Source organism: Humulus lupulus, chromosome 8 (genome assembly GCF_963169125.1).
Source record: "Humulus lupulus chromosome 8, drHumLupu1.1, whole genome shotgun sequence".
Lineage (NCBI taxonomy): Eukaryota > Viridiplantae > Streptophyta > Magnoliopsida > Rosales > Cannabaceae > Humulus > Humulus lupulus.
In genome coordinates this window covers 50,614,128-50,633,011 of record NC_084800.1, presented here as the reverse complement: position 1 = coordinate 50,633,011, position 18,884 = coordinate 50,614,128, and positions in this window count along the sequence as shown.

Below are 18,884 nucleotides of genomic sequence, written 5' to 3'. Positions count from 1 at the left end.
TCGGGGTAATGTTAACCCGACAAACTCGGACCTGAGGGATCGCTTAAATAGGCGTAAAGACCCCATGCGAAGGTGCGAACCTTGAATTGTGATCGACGACATCCAATTTCAGGCAAGACCCCTCGCGGACCCGGTCCAGGAAAGAATTGATCAGTTGGAAAAGGCCTTCAGGCTTTTGAAAAATGAGCAAGGTTAGGGTCGATATGAAGATTCTGACGAGGAGCTTGAACCGTTCGCTCCCCATATTTCCAATACTCAGTTTCCCCAAGGATTTCGGATCCCTCACGTCCCAACGTTTGAGGGAAAGTCCGACCTGTACAGCCATTTGAGTACATTCAATACCATAATGAGAGCAAGTAACGTGGGCTACGAGCTCAGATGCATGTTATTTCCAGCATCGCTGACGGAACCAGCCAAAAGTTGGTTCGAGAAATATAGAAGACACTCAATCACTTCTTGGGATCAGTTGTCTAAGGATTTCAAGAAGCAGTTCAGAGCCATGATGGGGGTTAGACCTGAGGCATTAACTATGACTAACGTTCGGCAGCAGCTAGGGGAGACATTAAAAAGTTACCTTACAAGGTTTAACTTGGAAGTTGCCCGAGCTTGAAATGTGGATGACAACGGTCATCTAATGGTTGTCCAAGCTGGAGTAATACCAGGGAGTGTTCTCTGGGATGACATGCAGAGAAAACTGGTGAGGTCCCTAACCGAGTTTAACAAACGAGCACAGAGGTTTGTCAATGTAGAGGAAGCGAGGTCGACACTTAATGTGACCTCCCAGCCCGTAACTACAACGATAAACGTAAACTCTGCCTCAACCTCGGCGGACCCACCAACTTCAAAGCTTGCTGTGGAAAACCCTTCCAAGAGAAAGAAGAACGAAGGGAGTAACCCTGAGGCCGAGGGAGGAAAGAAAAAGAAGGGGGAAAGATATTTCTCCGTGTACAGAGTGTAAACCGAGCTCAACGAGTCTCGGGAGAACATATACCTGGCTAATGAAAATCAGGTCCCCTTCAGACATCCAGACCCAATGAGAAATCAGAAGTCCAAGAGGGACTCCAGCAAATATTGTCGATTTCACAGAGACACCGGGCATACTACTAATGAATGTCGACAGTTGAAAGACGAGATCGAAGGATTGATCTCAAGAGGTTATTTCAGACAATATGTCAAAAACCAGAATACTAATCAGGCGTCTACGAGCCAGAGGGCTGCCGCGCCGCAGCCTGCACAAAACAACAATTCCCGAGCTAGGGAAGAAGATAGGCCCCCTCCAATTGATGGAGAAGACGTGATAACCATCTCGGGAGGGCTTCATTCCACGGGCATGGGTAGAAATGCCCAAAAAAGATATGTGAACGAGCTAAAAACTGGGGACGGGTCTCCTTATGAACCCGAACCTAGAGCTCCAAAAAGTCAAAAGATTGAATCCCAGCCAATAACCTTCACTGAGGACGACGCGTCCCATGTTCAGTTTCCTCACATGACCCACTGGTCATCACTCTCCAGCTCGCAAATAAGAGAGTTCACCGGGTTCTCATAGATAATGGGAGCTGGTTAACATTCTTTATAAAGCCACCTTGGAGAAAATGGGACTCACTCTTCGCGACCTGAAAGCATGTGCAACAACGTTGTATGGTTTTTCAGGAGAAGGGACTGCCTGCATGGGGTCCATCGAACTCCCCATGACCTTGGGAGACTACCCAGTCTCAACAACCAAGATGATGGATTTCGTAGTAGTAGACCTACCTTCGGCCTACAACTTGCTGCTCGGAAGACCCGCCTTGGTGGGGTTGGGGGCAGTCTCATCTGTAAGGCATCTGGCCGTTAAGTTCCCGACCCCTAGTGGCATCGGGACGTTGAAGGGAGATTAGTTAGCTGGAAGGGAATGCCACATCATTTCCTTAAGAGGAAAGAAACAGACGAGCGCACAAGCACTCGTCATTGTTCAAAATAAGGATGGGACGGTCTTTGAGATTGATGAAGAAATTGATCCGAGGGTTGAGGAGAAAGTAGATCTCAAGCCGTTAGAAGAGCTTGAAGAGATCCAGCTCGAAGAGTTTGATCCCTCGAAAAAGGTAAAGGTTGGGAAACACCTCCAGGAAGAAACCAAATAGCAACTAATTTGCTTTTTGAAGAGAAACCAGGATGTCTTCGCGTGGTCACATTCGAACATGGTAGGAATAAGTCCGAACATAGCGAGCCACGTGCTAAATATTGATAAGAGCTTCCCTCTGAAGCAACAAAAGCGAAGACAACTGGATGACGACAGAAAAAAGGGCACTGAAGGAGGAGGTCGATAGGTTAAAAACAAATCGGTTCATTAGGGATGTTTTTTACCTTGACTGGGTAGCCAATTCGGTGTTGGTCCCAAAGCCTAATGGGACGTGGCGAACCTGCATTGACTATTCAGACCTCAACAAAGCTTGCCCAAAGGATTGTTTTCCCTTACCAAGGATTGACCAACTCGTGGATGCCACGGCGGGGCATGTGTTGATGTCGTTCATGGATGCCTATTCTGGATACAACCAGATTCCCATGCATGCCCCCGACCAGGAACATACGAGTTTTATAACAGACAAAGGACTATATTGTTACAACGTCATACCATTCGGGCTTAAAAATGTTGGGGCCATATACCAGCGGCTCGTGAACATGATGTTTTCGGAGCAAATAGGGAACAACATGGAAGTTTATGTTGATGACATGCTTGTCAAGTCTCAACTTAATGATAACCATGTTGATGACCTCGAAGAGTGTTTTGCCGTACTCCGAAAATATAACATGAAGCTTAACCCTCAGAAATGCTCCTTTGGGGTATCATCTGGAAAATTCCGGGTTTCATTGTAAACGCTCGTGGGATAGAGGCTAACCCAGACAAGATCCAGGCCCTAATCTACATGCCCTCTCCTTGAGGACACAAAGATGTCCAAAGTTTGACCGGCAGGATGGCGGCACTGAGTAGGTTTATTTCGAAATCTACAGATCGTTGTCTTCCGTTTTTCAACCTATTGAGGGGAGGCAAGAAATTTGAATGGACAGAAGAGTGTGAGCTGGCCTTCCAAGAGCTTAAAAATCACCTCGCAGAACCCCCCATCTTATCAAAACCTATTACGGGAGAAGTACTGTACTTATATCTTGCCACTACCAAACACGCAATAAGTGCAGTGCTCGTGCGAGAAGAAGAAAAGGTACAGAGGCCCGTATATTACATCAGCAAAAGATTACTGGGGGCAGAGTCGATATACCCCTTGATGGAAAAGCTAGCTCTCAGCTTAATTCATTCATCTTGTAAACTTTGACCCTACTTTCAGGAGCACCCCATCCATGTATTGACTGATCAACCACTTAGGCAAGCCTTGTCTAAACCGGAGGCTTCAAGTCGACTTCTTAAATGGGCGGTTGAACTCGGGCAATTCGAGATCACCTACCACCCGAGGACGACCATTAGGGCACAGGCATTGGCAGACTTTATAGTGGAATGTACTGGCATGACCAACGATGAAGTTACAACCCCGGCCCACGTGCTGTGGAAACTTTACGTCGATGGGTCATCTAATGAAAATGGATCGGGGGCAGGGGTCATTTTGATTACTCCCACAGGAAGCAGATTTCATTCTGCCTTGAGATTCGACTTCAACGCATCGAATAACGAGGCCGAATATGAGGCTTTACTGGCGGGACTCTGTATAGCCAAAGAACTCAAAGCTAAAGCAATACATTGCTACAGCGACTCCCAATTTGTGGTTAACCAAATTTTGGGAGAATACCAGGCTCGTGGCACAAAAATGGCAGCTTACTTAGAAAAGGCAAAATCCACACTGGATCATTTTGAGTTTTATGCGATCGAACAGGTTCCCCGAGAGCAAAACTCAAATGCAGATGCCTTAGCTCGGCTCGCTACTTCCACCGAGAATGACGAGCTAAATGTTGTGCCAATAGAACATCTCTCGGCGCCTAGCATCAACGAGCCGGGCTGGAAGACGTGTGTATGATCGATTCCGAGCCTACCTGGATGACCCCGATAGTCGAATATCTCTGTAATGCCCCAGATTCCCTATTATGGTTAATGGCTGGATTAGTAGGCCGGGAGGGCCATAACTGTTTAATTATGCCATTAAATGTGTTTATGCATGTTTATGAGAAATATATTATAATATGATGTTAAATGCATGTATGCGAGTCCACATTTGTTTACAGGGGTATTCTGGTAATTTGGCCCGTTGAGGGTATAATTGAATATTGGTTTGTATGATAATGATGTATTGTGAGACCACATTATAATGTGGATTGGTTCGAGTATTCCGACATGAGACGATCTTTAAACGTGATTTAACGGTTTGGTCATAACAGGTTTGAGATCGGGGCTCGGGGTGAGTCTCGGGGTGTTATTAATGGCTATAGCGTTACCGGGGATTTTAGGGTAACGGGGTATGAATTATTGGTGTTTGAGGATATTGAGATTAGCGGGAATTGGGAAGCGTTAATTATAATTAACGGGTTAAGCGGGAAGTACCAATTTTGCCCTTGGGGTGGCTTTAAAGGCTTAGGATGACACAAGGGTATTTTGGTCTTTTTGGGAGAATATATGTGACTTAAGTGGATTGGAAGGCTCTGGAATAAACAGAGTAAAACAGAGGTTTGCTTCTTCATTCCCGTACCTTCTCCTAGCTTCATCTTCTCCATTGCCTTCTTTGAGAGTTTTGAGTTCTAGGTGGGATATCAAGCTAAGGAACTTCAAGGCTGAGTTGGTAGACTTGGTTATACTTGTGTGGGAGTTCAAAACAGGTTTTGAGGTAAGTTTTGATCACTGAACTTAAGCTATGCTCTGTTTTCGTTTTAGCTTTTCAGTCATGGGTTTTGATGTGGAAAGTGTGAATCAAAGGGGGTTTTAGTGTTAGTTTGATTGGGGTTTGATGTGAGTAAGCTAAGGGTGTTTTTTGGGGGTTCAATTATGTGTTAGGAAGAGGTTCTATGAGGGTTTAAAGGTCTGGTTTGAGAGGGAATTGCACAGGGAGAAAAACTGGTTCGTGTGGCCGACTTAGCCATTCTGGGCTGAGCGCCGCGGCGCAGCAGGGGAGCGCCGCGGCCCTTGGCGTTTGGCAGGCAGGGAGCCTCTCTGTCTGGAGGCGCGCCGCGGCGCAGCAGAGAGGGGGGGGGGGGGGGGCGACCCTTAAGGCCAATTTTGCTAAAATGAGGTTTTTGGCTCGGGGATTCAAACCATAGGCCTCGGGGTTGAACCTAGTACCCGGTTGGGTAGTATTTGAGGTCTCGGGGGCTGGGATTTGGTTTGGGAACCCTCGGTTACCATTTTTATTGATAAATTCTATAATTTGGTTGTGACCAGGTGACCTTCGAGGGTTTTAAAGGTTGATCGTTCTCAGGGGTCATTCATATTATAATTCTCACTCGAACCAGAGGTAAGAAAACAGTGTATGAATACAGTTGCACCCTGTATAGATATATGGCATGTATGGTTTGATGTTTGAGGCATGCTGGTTGATATATGTGGACATGGATTGCATATTAAATGCTATTGAACGCTGATTACCTGCTTGAGACACTGACTAGTCAGGGACCGACTCTAAAGTCGAGAATCATGCATTGAATGACTCTATAGCATTAATGCCAGACCGACCCTAGGGTCGAGAAACTTACAAGCGCTTGCCTGGTCTACGACCAGATGATTATAGCCAAGGTATATGACCCCGGTGACTGTTTGTCACAAGGCTAAGGGATGTTGTCCATAGTTTCGACTCTAGAGTCGTGAGGAAGGTTATGTTGGTGACCAATCGCCATGCACCTGTCCTGATCAAGCTTATGAAAGAAATCACCTATCAGTTAAGCCCTGGTGACCCTATCGTCACATGGCTAGAGGGAGCGATGCTCATTATTGTGACTTTTGGCTATTGTCACCTACTTGTTGGACTGATAGTCCTGAATGGTTATTATGAACGTTGTTGATATTATATCATGTCTTGCTATGTTTTCTTGCTGGGCCTTGGCTCATGGGTGCTATGTGGTGCAGGTAAAGGAAAGGAAAAGCTTGGCCAGCCTTGAGTGGAGAGCTTGGGCGATGTAATGTACATACAGGGCCGCTTGACTGCCACGGTCAAGGAGTTCTCAGAGGGACTAGGGGTTTACCCTATTTTTGCCGCTTAGGCCGGCGGGGATTGTAAATTTGGAACTGTAGCGACTCTTTTGTATTACGAACTACTTGTAAACATTTTAAAAGGCTCATGAGCAGTTTATTTACTTAATGAAATGTACCCTTTCCTTTTTACTAGTTTTCACCTTAACCTGATAAAGATACTTAGTTCACGTTTTTAACCAAAGGACTCGGGTAGCGGGTCAAATTTCCGGTTCACTGTTCACCGTAACTGTTCTGGGGTAACCAGGGCGTTACAATCTCGAGACCGGCGTCCTTCCGAAAGATCGGAACCAGGCTCGAAAATTAATGTATCAACTTCCCCGTTACACCATTTTGGATGGAAAGCTGTATAGAAGAGGATATTCCATGCCATTACTTTGGTGTGTGACTCCATCCGAGGCCAAGAAGTTCATTGAAGAAATTCATAAAGGGTTCTGTGGAGACCATACTGGAGGGCATAGCCTATCCAAGAAAATCATACGCCAAGGTTATTTCTGGCCTACCATCAAATCAGATTCTTTCGAATACGTAAAGAAATGCGATAAATGCCAGCGGTTCGCCACGATTCCTCGAGCTCCACCATCCGATCTGACCATGATGACTTCCCCATGGCCATTCGCGGTATGGGGAATCGACCTCATAGGTTATCTCCCAACTGGCAAGGGCGGTGTGAAGTATGTTGTAGTTGCCGTAGATTACTTCACAAAGTGGACAGAGGCTGAACCGTTAGCAACAATAACTTCCAAGAAAGTCCTTGACTTCGTGGTAAAGAACATTGTATGCCGATATGGGATGCTGCGGAAAATTGTATTCGACAACGGAACCCAGTTCGATAGCGACTTGTTCACCAAATTTTGCGAGAAGAATGGAATAATAAAGAGTTTTTCGTCAGTAGCTCATCCCCAGGCGAATGGCCAGGTCGAATCTGTAAACAAAACTCTCAAGAGTTCGCTAAAGAAAAAGTTGGAGGAAGCAAAAGGACGATGGCCCGAAGAATTGCCCCAGGTCCTATGGGGATATAGGACTACAGCTCGAACATCAACGGGACATACCCCATTCTCTCTGGCATACGGTTGTGAAGCTATGTTGCCTATTGAGGTCGAGATTCCTACAATTCGAACTCACGCTTATGACCAAAGCTCGAACCACACTCAGCTCGAAGAAACCTTAGACCTGATCGAAGAAAGAAGAAACGAAGCTCAGCTGAGGAACGCTGCCTACTAGCAGCGAGCTACCAGGTACTTCAACAAGAGGGTTCGAGATCGAAAGTTCGGTGTAGGAGATCTGGAGCTAAGGCGTGTATTTTTGGCAATGCGAGATCCAGCATCTGGCGTGCTCGGGACAAATTGGGAAGGACCATACCAGATAGAGTCAGTCATTCGACCTAGTGTCTACAAGTTAGCAAGATTGGATGGGAGCTTGGTACCGCGAGCATGGAATGGCGAACACCTAAGACCTTACTATCAATAGTATAGGAAGGGTGTTGCCTGTAACCATGCTTGTTTATCTGTATTGTTTTGTCTACTTTTGGATTTTATCAAATAAAGATTTATTTCGTTCAATATGTTATGTTTTTCTTTATTTTTGCAATCACTCTTAATGTAATAACCTATGGTCACACTCATAAGATATTAAGGGGGCATCATTGGTATATATACCATCAGCTTGAAAAATAAAGGGTTTATACATTTTTAGACTATGTGTTTGACATCATTACCTGTTTGGACCCTATGTTTTGATAAATTATTTTTTGGACCCTGTGTTTTGTAAAATGGTTCAAATAGGCCCCTAAACCTGATTTTGATGAACAACAAATTGATTATCACAACACAGTTCTTAGGCAGAATGACTGTATTTTTGTTCTGAGTTGTTAGTTTGATGAATTATTTGTGATTTTAGTTCAAAAAACTTTGATCAAAATTGGGTTTAGGGGTCTATTTGAACTATTTTAGAAAACACAAGATCTAAAAAGTAATTTGTCAAAACACAGGGTCCAAACAGGTAATGAGACAAAACACAGGGTCTAAAAATGTATAAACCCAAAAATAAAATAACATACACGAAATACATACAAGTGTTTGGAGATAACCAAATGTGCGAGCTAAGATAGTTTGGATATAACCGAATTATAAAAAATATACAAGTGTTTGGATATAACCAAATGCGCGAGCTTAGATAGTTTGGACTTAACCAAATTATCAAAAGATAAAAATGTTTGGATGAAACCAAATATGCGAACTAGATTAAAAATATAAGTGTATGGATTAAAAACCAAACACAACCTTAATAGGTTTGGAACAAACCAGCTAAAATTAATCGACGGTAAGTTGGAACATGAACCTACTTCGAGTTAAGTCGAGATCGAGGCTGGAGTATCTTATAAAAAAAAAATAGTTTCGAACTCATAACCTCGGAGAGATAACCGAGGACGAGAAAAAGTAACTAAAAAATAAGATATAACTAAACCGTTCGCATTACACACCATATAAGTACTTTCGAGTTCATGGTTAAAGTAATATTCGACCTTGACGAATAACGAGATCGGAAGCGGATAAATTCGAGCAAACTGTGCATGAATGCATTGAACCTCGAGCCTAAATCCAAACTATGTTTGTGCGAATAAACAAACATACGCGATTCTTTAATATAAAATGTGCAAAATATTTCCGACCAAGAAATGTAAATCATATGTATTAAAAGAAAAGAAAAAGAACAGCAAAGCCAGAAACTGATAAAGAAAATATATATATACGTCAGATACTTACGCAATGAAGACGATGATTGTAGAGAAATCGTTGATTGAAGAAGAGGCTGCAAGTATAATCCCACGGTCTCGAGCAAGTTGGCGGTCTTTTGCTTCCTAGGCTGGGAAAACATGCAAAAGCAAGAGTTTTCTGGGATATCCTCTAGTTTCTCTTTTCTTTTTTTCCTCTGATGAGCGTAAAATAGAATGAGGAAGATGACTAGAGCCTTATATATAGGCAATCAGAGGAGGAAAAAAGGGATTAATCCGAGCCATTGATCATGATTCTTATCAAATGTGATGGTCAGGGACAAATGATAAGATGGCGCCAAAAAGGTGGCAGGCGAACGATCGTGGTCAGGTTTCCAAGGTACTCGAGTACCTTGGGTGAGCAATACCCAACTGGCACGTGTCCATTTTCGAACGTGTGTGACGATGCAGTTCCCAAGAAAAGTAGTTCAAAAGTTTCCTTCTCATAGGATTCGAACAAATACTTTTGAGGGGGCAAAATGTTACACCCAGATTTCGAGCCTTGAGAATTATGATCTTGAAAGCTGGATTCGTCAGGTGTGAGCTCGCAATATCTAGAATGCGTGTTCGCAACCTAGGCACCGAACCTACAAAGCAGGTGGCAACCTCGAAGATGGGTAGCCTCAAAGTCCTCACAAGCTCGAAAGACAGACATCGGAGTACGTCTGATCTCGGGTGGCCTCGGATCAAAAGTCCCGAGCCTGACATAAGTATGAGCTCGAAACTATGTGATCTTGGAGAAAATATTACAACTTGAAAGTCACTCAGAGACCTGGGATGGAACGATGCTGACGATGTAGGTTGCTGACTTCGAACATCTTAGTGAGTCAATTGGAGAGACGCAGTCTACATTTATTGTTGTAACTTCCCTATAATAAAGGGATATTTATTATTCAGTTATACGCCCCTGGTCTTCAGGGGACGTTTCCTTGTATATAGGAGTTACAAGCTTTTAAAGCTATTAAATTTATTAATGTAAAAGAGAACTTCCCAGAGACGTGTGGGAAAGTATCATGAGACTTCCTCTATAAATAGAGAAGTCCTGTACCTTTGTAAATGACCGAAATTTTGTGATCTTGAGAGAAACTCTGGAGAATTCATCTCTGAAGAATTTCTAGAAATTTCCTAAGTTCTAATAATAAAGACTCGTGGACTAGGCAGAGTTAACTGCTGAACCACGTAAAAATCCTCCTTGTTTTATTGCATTTTCTGGCCATAAATATTTATTGTTTACGTGCTCTACATTTCAAGTTGACAAAAAACGGCGTCAACATCACCAAAAACCTAACTTAATCACAAAAATTCACAAAGAAAACAGGTTATAAACCTTACCTTATTAGTAATTTTTACCTCTGAGCTGAACCCCAAGTAATCCTAACATCCACCCTCTTCAATTCCTAAGTCAAATCTATTAGGAACGAGTTTCCTAATACGCAGCGGAATAGTGATGGGTGGCCTAGTGTACACCAAATTTTTTGTAACATATTTAAACTACTTTTAAATATGCGGATCCATTAATATACTTACATTAATCATAAACAAGAAAAGAATAAAGAACATACTTCTTGATGCCTATCAAGTGTCATTGCTATCTTTTCGTAAAATAAATGATATTCCTATTCAAGTTGCTCCCAGGTATTCACACCAAGATCTTCCACAACGTTCTCTACACCTCAAGAAGTGTGTGGGCACTTAGAGAATAAGGGATGGAATATTTCTTATTCAACTTGATGTACTCAACACATGAGATCAAGAGAATATGCCAAAGATTGGTTCTGTATCTTTTTCAGGGAGAGATAGAAAAGTATCATTCTTTTTATTAGAGCGAATAAATTCAGCATCTTATTTATTTTCTGATAAATCTAACTTATATGGAAAATATTTAAATTTAAAAAATAAATATGTAACCAATTTACAATTTATCTTTTAATTAATTAATTAATTATCTTATTAATGCAAATATCAAAATCTAACTTTTGAATTTTCCACTAATTAATTAATTAAATAAATAAATAAATATGAAAAATCTATCCCTGATTTTTATATAGCTGCATGCCACACATAGTCCAGGGGTTGTGTGTGTCGTGCAACACCCTATATTTGATTTTTTCACAATTATTTAATTATTTATTCAAACTACCTTATCAGATCAAATCCAACAACCTGATAATTAATTCAAATTTGAATCTATTATCTTTTTAACTAATTATCACATACAATTAATTATTTGAATAAATATTAATCTTTTAAATTAAAATCCAATTTGAACTTATTAGATTATTATCTCTCACTCAAATAAAGATATTTAATTAATTATACTAATTAATCAAAACCAATTTTAATTAAATACTAATTTCGAAAATTAAATATTTATTTTATTATAATTTCAAAAATTATATAATAATTAATTTTGATAATTACAACTAATTTGTAATTAATTAATTAATCACTATTATCATATAATTGCATATTTGGCCTGAAGAATAAATTTCTTCTTAAATATGTCTTTTTACTATTTTACCATTTATATCAACTCTTGCCTTGAATAGTGTTGATAGAGCCACTGTGAGGACCTATGGACCTATAATTCAAAGCTCCAATAAATTTGTGATTATTAATTAAACTCTTTAATTAATAATCTTAATTTACTAATCTAATGATTACTCCACTATAAATATGAGACTGCACTATTGTAATTATATACATTTCATCTACTGAGTACTTTATAACAATAAAGTGTCCATTGATATAATCATTACATACAAATTAACCCTCTAATAATAATTCATAATTAACCGGGAATAAAATTATTGTATTATCATTTTAATTATATCTTGTTTCCTTAAGTACCATTGACTTTACTAGTGTAGGTTAATTCATAACTAAATTATGAATTTGAGCTCAATAACCTTTCAGTCGCAAAAGTCAACCCTTAAGAGAACCATTATTCAATCTCTTACGATAAGGTATATATTCCATATCTATATACTATGTCCCCAACCATTTACATTAATGAGTTCCCAAAACAAAAGTATCTAGCCTGATCATTCTGGCAAACCCTAACGAGTGAATCAAAGAACTCATATAACATAAATAGGAGTTCATAGTAACTTCATGATTGAGATCTATTCATATATGATTATCAGTTGATATATTATTTAATATTTCGAAACGATATTTAACTAAGTATTAATAAACATAACTTGTCCAGTTATATATATTCTTTAATATATAAAGTACATCCACTAAAGTGTCCTACTACACTAGTAATCCAGATCTAGATCACATGTATTCATAATACTAGTGGACCATACTTGCAGTAATTAATCTAAAGCTTCCATAACTTTATTTTACTGCGAACTATTCAAGTTCATTTATCTCAAACACAATCCTCCCGTACCAATACGTGGTTGAGATCACATATATGAACTTAGGAATTTTTTATGATATTTACTTAATATTATCACATAATAATATAGTCCATAAAATATATGCAAAACAAATTCAATTTATTTATTTATTTCTTAAAACAATGTCTACTACATATGCTTTCAGGGCACAATTCCCAACAAAATCTCCAAAGTTCAACAGCTTCCCCAAGGCTCATTAGAGAAAGAGGGATGCAGGAGAAAGAGAAAGTGTGAGCTGAGAGTGTTTTCTTCTTTTTCCTTAGGTTATAAGGTTCTCTAGCAACTAAGTCTATCCAAAGTTTAGAGAATGACCAAAATGCCCCTAGTCTTATCCTTAGCCTTACGGGTCAAAATTACAAATATGCCATTATTAACAAGAACAAGCCTACATGGATATTTAATTCACATAAACATGCATATATATATTCATATTACCATACAAATCATGCATGCCACGTAGTCACACATATATTCAATTAATTACACACATATAAATCCAATTATGCCCTCCTAGTACACTAATCGAGGCAATAAGCCTTATTAGCAAATTTGGGACGTTACAGACTTAGCCAGGTGTGAAAATAAAATCAGATCTAAACAAAAAAATCTAAATTAATTGTTATTGTAACTTGTCACAACTAGGTCTAAATAAAATCAGATTTGAATAAAAAGAATCAGATGCCATTGTAACTGATTACTTAAATAGATATGGAAAAAAAACTAGAAATTAGAACATATCGTGACTGTAACTGGTTACAGTTAGGTTTAGAAGAATAAATAAATAAATTTGAAGTGAAAAATCACATTTGAAATGTGATGAACCCAAAACGGGTATGTTTTAAATATTTATAAATCGCAAGCGCACGAATCGTTCATATAGAATAGTGATCGTGTAAGCAAGGATATTGAACCCAAAGGAGTTGTCTTAAAATCGAAAAGAAAACTATTTTAAACCAAAATTAATAAATTTTAAACTAGTTCCAAAGATTGATGTGATTTTTTTAATAAAGAAAATAAAATAACATACAATAATATAGAAATTAAAAACAATGTATATAAATATAAATTAAAAGTAAAAATCAAGATAGTAAAATAAGATTATTAAGATAATAAAATCCACAAAATATAAGTTCAATAATATTTATAAGTACATTGATTCCCAAGTTTTAGTGATAGTTAAAATAAATCAAACTATCATTTTCAAAATAGATTTATAATTTTAAGCACAAATTAATTCTAAAAATATAGGATTTTTCTTCACTTTTCTAAATTATAATTTCAAAGCATTTAGTGTAAATCAATCTAATGAAATAACAAATAAATCAATGAACATTATTTATAAGGCAAAACATAATATTTTTGTTCTAAGCATGGATGTGTACAATTTAATGACACATCTTACACAAAGAATATTATGTTTTTGCACTAATGAAGAACAAAGTGTAAATATGTGCTAACAATCCAAAATACATGATATTTAAGATGAAAGAAGATATTTGAATAAGAAAATTCCATAAACTTTGTTACACAAAATGAGAAATCAACATACAAAATAAACACTATCTAGTTACATATTGTTTCATCATCACCTTAATAATATTAAAAAGATTAGAAACACATAACTAGAATAGCAAATACAAACTAAAAATTACAAACATAAATAGGAAAATTTGGAGGATGAACCCCCAAATTTGTCCTCTAAAAATACAAAGAAATTAACCAAAAAGAAGAAGAAGATGAAGATAATAGAGAGGTTTTGAATGCGTAGAAATTATGGTATAGTAACCTCCCCCCAAAAATGGACACCCCACTCCCTTATTTATAGCAAAAAAATGGGAATTAAAATAATCAATTTAAAATAATTAAATTGATTAAATTAATTTAATTAATTATAATATGGCAAATATGGATAAATTATAGGATGTAATAATGATGTTTTTGGGTAAAATATGTAGAAAGTGGGGTAAAAAGTTGGCATTTTTTTGTCATAGGGGACAAGTGGTACACTTGAGTAATTTGTGGGCTCAAGAAGGGAAATGGCAGCAATGTGGTGGCTGGGCAGGAGGCTATTCGGCCTTGGGCCTGGTGATTGGGCCGAAATGATGGGCTGCTGAAGGAGATGGATGTGGGCTGAAGGTGGTGAGTGCTGGGCGAATGTGGCTGTGGACGTTGGGGAGATGATGGAAGTGATGCTGAATGATGAAGGAGCTTGGGACAGGTGGCAGCTGGAGAATTGAGCATGGCTGGAAGATGCTTGACCGTACGGCTGGCAGGGAGGAAGCTTGGATTTGCTGAAGGAGAAATTGGGCTTGGGCCATGGGGCCTGAATGGAGAAGGCAAAAATGCCACAATTTGTTTTCTTGTCTTGCTTTCTTGAAAATGCCATATTGTCCTTCATTTTTCTTTCTTTTTTAAGAGCATAAATTCCCTACAAAATAAATATAAAATAAATCATAATACAATATTTTCAACTATAAAATAAATCAATTTAATTCTTTGAAAATATTAATTGTAACTTAATTTATATTTTACATTTAAGTTCAATAATACAACATTTTTTACCACTAACTTAACAATAATAATTCAAATAATTAACTACAACATTTTACAACAAAATAATTATAAAAACACACAAAAGTATATAAAATCATGATAAGACTACTAAATTCAAAATTACTTAACAACTTAATAAATCAATTAAAAACTCAAGAATTAAGCAACAATTAGCACATAAAAAGTGGCAAAATAACTCTATTTTGTAGAGTTATCAAAATGGCAAAATCAAATGTGAAAAGGAAGAAGAACAACAAAGAGAATAAGAATAAAACCAGTTCCGAAGAAGAAGCACTAGAGGGGCGGAGGTACGTTGTCGTCAGTGGTAGGGATGGAGGTGCGTCGTCGTCAGGGGCAGGGGCGGAGGTAGCATCGTCAGTAGAGGGCTGAGATAAGGGAATCAAATGGGTGAGGAGAGAGAAAGAAACGAGAAGAAAGAGAGACATTTCGTGAGGGAGAAAGGAGAGACTGAAAGAAAGTTTTGTGTATTTATTATTATGGTAATCTATTTTTTTTATTCTATGAAATTACCATATTTTAAGCTTTTTTTTTTAAAACTTCTCAAATATAAGGGTATGTTTGGAAGTAACTTTGAAATTAGTAATTTTATAGCTTAGTAATTACATTCTATTTTAAAATATAAAGCGTATTTGGATGTAAAGTAGTAACTGCATATGAATTTATAATGTCATATTTGGCAAAACAGTTAGTGTTTATCGAGTTTTTCGAAAACCTTAATAATAGAAGATTAGAGAGCTTAGAAGAAATGATTTACGCAATAAAGACAATGTTTTTACGTGGTTGGGGCGTTAATAAGCCTTAGTCCACGAGGCAGTTGTATTAGAGCTTAGAGAACCTTTGACAATGGAGTTTTTGTACAAGTTTTTGCAGAGTAACTGCTATATTTCAAGTCTCGATCCCCTCCCTAGTGCACCGTTATCCGTATTTATAGGCACAGGAGTGCACTGGGCTTGGGCCGGGTTGACCCGGGCCCAATAAGGGTGTAAATATCACTGGCTTCTCAGATGGGAGCCCAATGCAAAGGAATAAGATAAGAAGCGTACAATAAGTTAAGCCCATTGGGCTAAACCAAACAATATCTTAATCTAAGGCATGAGACAAACTGGAGTTTCAGTCTGGGTACTCTGAGCTACGAGGAATATTTGGGGGACAAGATCGGTCAGAGTTGTGGCGGCGCAGTTCTGAACCAACGGCGTGTAATCCTGAGGCAGCCTCTTCTGTAGGTTTAAGCGTGGGGACAACCCCCACGCTTCATGGGATGATGTCAGCATCTCAGGCACTTTAACTTTCCAACCTCGGACAACCAGCCTGGGTTCGTTTGCCACGTCCCCCTCCATTCACCAAGGTCCCGGACCATCTACAAGGATCCCGGACCGTTTACCAGGGTCTAGGACTATCCACAACGATCCTGGCTCTTATCTTAGTTTCCTAAGCCGCATCATTCTCTGCCGCGCCTCGGGGCGTTGGGGGGAGCGGTCCCGGGACCATACTTTCTGCCCCTGGCGGAGGTCCCGGTCTGAACTCCCAAACGCTCTTTGGGCCTTGCCCAGACTTAGGCTGCCAACATCTGTTTTCCTCTCGCCAAATGGGCTTGATCTAGGCCTTAACTCCAAACCGAACGGCCCACAGGCTTAGAGGGCGGGCCCCTAAACCCGGGAAGAAATGGGGATAACAATTACCCCCCAAGCCTTCACCTGGGCTCGCGCGGTGGAGGCCTGTCTCTCTCCCAGGCCATCTCGTCACTTCCCGGTTCGTTTCTAAGGCGACAGCCTGCATGTGAGGGGCATTGCGTGCTGAACAATCATGGAATCGAACCCTGCTATGATACCCCAGGCTCTCCAAGGGGCTCGGACCATTTACCAGGATCCGGGTTCGTTTACCAGAACCCCGGTTCATCACGAAGGGTTCACGTGTCCCCTTGCCATTGGCGCTTTGATGACATTAGGTCTTGAAAGGTCAGTAGACACCCGAATGGCTACCACGCTAGGGGCTAGCGCGTTGGCTCAGCCTATGAAGCGTCCCATCAGCACAAGTGCTCCCATTATTGCCTCTGCGACAAGGTGGACCATTGGATGGGGCGACCTTTGAGGTGCCCTGATCCTGGGCCATTGGATCGGAGCGGTGCGGATCCTGCCTCGGGGGTACCATGATCCAGTACTCAAGTAGATCCATTAATGTCCCTGCATGATCCAGGGTCATCCGATAGGGGGGATCGCACCTAACTGTTAGATCAAAGCAGCCTTCTGGCTCTTATAAATAGCCTCAGGTTCTCATTTGAATTCTTTACATTCTTAGAGAAGAAAAACACTTAAAAAGATCTTTTATGACCGAGCTTTCCGACGACATTTTTCATCGTCTTCTTCGACTTCGCCGTCACTTGTTCCCTACATGCCCGGTATCCATACCTTCGCCTGAGCAGACGACATCGGCCTGTCCAATAGACGAGCTTTTAGGCCGCCTGCACCTGTTCAAAGCCGTGATCCTACCGTCGCTGTCGCCAGAAACCCACCATTCTTCACAACCAGCCTTTTACGGTAAGTTTTCCAGACTTCTGCTTTTATTTTCCTGCGCTTGCCATACTGTCACATTTTTTTGTTTAGGCTGTTAAATCTTGCCTGCGTTTAGATTGGCTCTGGGTGCCCTAGGGTAGGTTAGGGAAAGAAAATTGGTCCGGACTGTCCTGGATCACCCCGGGTTAAGGTGGTTCCCGGACGAGTTGCCATAGGCTGGCTTAGGGGAGCAACCAGATCCTTTCATTTTCTTTTCTTTTCTCGATCAAGGTTCCGTGACTTCTTAGTGATCCCGGACTTGATCAAGAGGGTACTCCTCCAAGCAGTTCGTAGGAGAGCCCCCGTACCTTAACCGACCTTCTTGGGTTTTCGTGCTAACTGCTTGGCTGTTTGTTTTATTCTGTTTTGCTCCCAGATCACTAGCCATGACCTCGGGCATCACCCTTCACTCGAAGGAACAAGTTAACGCGGCCCTTATCACTCTGCCCGGGTCCAAGACTCCCAGGGGCAACAGGTGGGAGATGGACGTGGTGCCGAACCTGTTCCGGAACTACCGGATGCTGTATGCCCTGGAAAAGCATTTGGGCGTGGAGTCGACTCCCGGACTGTTCCATAACCGCCTGACCAGGAGAGAGGAGAAGGCTCACATCGGCGTGGCGAGTTCGGGGCCTAGAGTGTGGGCCACATCAGTGCAGGAGCAACTCTCCCGCTCCACGACTATTTCATGTAATTCCTCAACTTTGTGGGGATTGCGCCGTTCCAACTCCTGCCCCAAGATCCCGGATCCGACCCACACAGAGGTGCTATATTTCTACAAGCTGGAGCCGCAGGTCAACATCAAGGACAAGACCCTGGACGGCTTCTACAGGCTCAAACCGCGAGGTAACTATCCTGCTCCTACCAGCACCTGAAGCATCCCCCGGACGTCAAACATTACTTGTTCATGACGTCCGGGTTCCTTATAGAAAAGAACCCCACACTAATGTTGGACTTTCAATGAGTGGGTAAGTGGTCTCCCGTTCCCTAGTTTTTTTTTTGTCTTTGTCCTTTCTTTTTATTCTCACCTCATTGCCTTGGGTGGTAGGACCCTATGCCCAGACTCCCCTCACCCAGTTCATCCTGGACAAGAAGAAATTTTACTCCGAGCTTAGCGCGGAGGATTTGGACGTGGGGGGCTACGTCAACACTGATAACCTCCGAGTGGTCGGGATGCTCGCGGCCAACCATACGATCAAGGCCCCAAGCCTCCGGGGGATACAATGCGAGAAAGACCCCGCGCAGAGGGAGGCGATTGCCCTTGAGCATATCAGGGCTATAGAGGATGCGGCTCGGGAAAATGCGGCCAAAAGGAAGCTGGACCAGGCTCAGCAGAGGGAGAGCGCCACCTTTGAGGAGCTGGAAGCCCTCTTCGACGAGACCCAACCGAACACGGGGACCCCCGGTGCTAGTGTATCAGGGGGAGG